General features: G+C 41.9%; 1 pseudogene across 1 annotated transcript; it reads left to right on the top strand.

The window, feature by feature from the left end:
• The first annotated feature begins 1,970 nt into the window (after window positions 1-1,970).
• LOC307181889 (large ribosomal subunit protein eL19-like) lies at window positions 1,971-2,782 on the top strand (annotated as a pseudogene). Its single transcript has one exon. The product of its transcript is annotated as a large ribosomal subunit protein eL19-like (transcript).
• Window positions 2,783-3,031: the final 249 nt, after the last annotated feature.

Raw genomic sequence — 3,031 nt, 5'->3', positions numbered from 1 at the left:
GGAACCCTCTTGCACTGTTGGTGGGAATGTAAATTGATACAGCCAGTATGGAGAACAGTATGGAGGTTCCTTAAACAACTAAAAATAGAACTACCATATGACCCAGCAATCCCACTACTGGGCATATACCCTGAGAAAACCATAATTCAAAAACAGTCATGTACCACAATGTTCATTGCAGCTCTATTTACAATAGCCCGGAGATGGAAACAACCTAAGTGTCCATCATCAGATGAATGGATAAGGAAGATGTGGCACATATATACAATGGAATATTACTCAGCCATAAAAAGGAATGAAGCTGGGTTATATGTACTGAGGTGGATGGACCTAGAGACTGTCATACAGAGTGAAGTAAGTCAGAAAGAGAAAAACAAATACCATATGCTAACACATATATATGGAATCTAAAAAAAAAAGGTCATGAAGAACCTAGGGGCAAGATGGGAATAAAGATGCAGACCTACTAGAGAATGGACTTGAGGATATGGGGAGGGGGAAGGGTAAGCTGTGACAAAGTGAGAGAATGGCATGGACATATATACACTACCAAACATAAAATAAATAGCTAGTGGGAAGAAGCTGCATAGCACAGAGAGATCAGTTCTGTGCTTTGTGACCACGTAGAGGGGTGGGATAGGGAGGGTGGGAGGGAGGGAGACGCAAGAGGGAAGAGATATGGGGACATATGGATATGTATAGCTGATTCAATTTGTTATAAAGCAGAAACTAACACATCATTGTAAAGCAATTATACTCCAATAAAGATGTTTAAAAAAAGAGAAAGAAATAAAGAAAAAAATCCTCATATAGTTGGAGCTGTGCAGTTCAGACCTGCTTTGTTTAAGGGTGGGCTGTATTAAATAACACCTGTAGGCTTTTTCCTGTTAATCTGTCTTATGCCAGTTTAATTCTTAGGCCCAGCCACAGAACCTAAGAGGACAGAAGGAAGCTTTTCCTCCCCTATGCAGTTACCGTTGTCCTTCTTATGCCTTGTTCACAGTTACAAAAATGGACTCCTTCCCTTCTCATTTTTTACTTCTACATATCATCATGTTAAACGTTAAATGTTCCCAAAGGGTTTGCTTTTGGAATTACTACAGCTGGTTAAAAAAGAATTTTAAAAAGAGAATGAGAGAGAGAATAGGATATTACGTATCCTGTGGAATAAAATGAAAAGGTACCGATGTGTCCCTAGAGTCCATTATGCATGACTCACCATGGCCAAGGTGACTCCCTCTCCGTGGAGCTAAGTTGCTTCATCCCTTCATCGCTTTGTCATCCCGAGCCACAATCCCCGCTCCCCTAAATCCGTGTAAACCTCACTGAAATTATAGCTTTTTAAAAAAGCATTTGATTATTCCTTATTTTATCTTCATATTGTTTGTATTTATATTCATCCATCCTGCCTACCTGACTAGATAATGAACTCCCTGGGGTGCTTCCAGAGCTTGGCATCCTCAGTGGCTACCGCGCTGCCCTGCAATTGTTCACGTTTATCCAAATTTATATTGGATCTGCATGCACTGGCTGTTACATTAGGCCTGAGGCTGGGGCTAGTGAACAAGGCATTCTCCACCGTCCTGGTAGGTACAGTTTATTAAAGAAGAAAAAAATAGGTCATTAAAGCTGCAGGATATAGATTAAAAGAAATTTGCAGTGCTCTGCGTGTGCATATTACCAGGTGAAGAAACGTAGGCAGGATAGTTTGGGAATGTTTTATGGGAAAGTGATACTTAAGCTGAGACCTCAAGGGTGAGCGGTAAGGGCTCAATAACTGATAATACCTCTTTAAAAACTAAACTACAGAACCAACTTTAAAGAGCAGATAAAAGATCACAGGGGGATTTAGAGATTCAGCCAATTTGGTTATGGCAACTTCAACTTACATGAAGGACAATTAGTAAAAGAAATGGCATTTTATTTGATTCCCAACTTATCTAAAATCTTCTTGCCTTTCACCACTGCGGCTGCAGCCATGAGTATGCTCAGGCTTCAGAAGAGGCTTGCCTCCAGTGTCCTCCCCTGTGGCAAAAAGAAGGTCTGGTTGGACCCCAATGAGACTAAGGAAATCACCAATGCCAACTCCCGTCAGCAGATCCGGAAACTGATCAAAGATGGGCTCATCATCAGGAAGTGTGATGGTCCATTCCCAGGCTCGATGCCGGAAAAACACCTTGGGCCACAGGAAGGGCAGGCATATGGACATAGGTAAGCAAAAGGGTACTGCCAGTGCTCTAATGCCCTAAAAGGTAACCTGGCGGCTGGCTGCTCAGAAGATACCGTGAATCTAAGAAGATTGACCAGCACAGGTATCACAGCCTATACCTGAAAGTGAAGGGTAACGTGTTCAAAAACAAGTGGATTCTCATGGAACATATCCACAAGCTGAAGCCAGACAAGGCTTGCGAGAAGCTTCTGGTGGACCAGGCTGAGGCCCGCGGGTCTAAGACCAAGGAAGCCCGCAAGGACCATGAAGACCGGCTCCAGGCCAAGGAGGAAGAAATCATCAAGACTCTGTCCAAGAAGGAAGAGACAAAGAAATAAAGTTCTCCCTCTCTTCTCTGTACATAGTGGCCTCGGCGACCACTCATTCAATAAAAAACAAGCCTTTATCTGCCTTAAAAAAAAAAATCTTCTCAAGAACAAAAGACAAATGGTCGGAGACCCCATGGCTAACCTCACAGTCGGGCAGTTGGAACCAGGCTGGCCTGTGATGAAGATAACTAACCAGCTGATGGTTAAAAGAGAGAACAGGTGATTCTTGGAGTCATCTGCTTTAAAACCAGTACTTTTCTCAATGTCCTTTGCTTTAGTAGTATTATATTCATGCCAAAGTGTTTGTGAATATTACATGAATTAATCAACATAAAAGCCCTTTGAGAAATCAAGGTCTCCAGGGATAGAAGGTACTTTTACTTATCACCTTCCTTTGTGTGCTACAACAGGGGAGGCTTTTCTTTTACAGAGAATATTAAAGAACAATGATTAAGTATGTTCTTGGACACCATAAACGTATACAAATAAATGC

This window comes from Stenella coeruleoalba (assembly GCF_951394435.1).
Source record: "Stenella coeruleoalba genome assembly, chromosome: 2".
Lineage (NCBI taxonomy): Eukaryota > Metazoa > Chordata > Mammalia > Artiodactyla > Delphinidae > Stenella > Stenella coeruleoalba.
The sequence above is the reverse complement of the archived record's forward strand: the minus strand, read 5'-3'. Positions and strand labels throughout refer to the sequence as shown.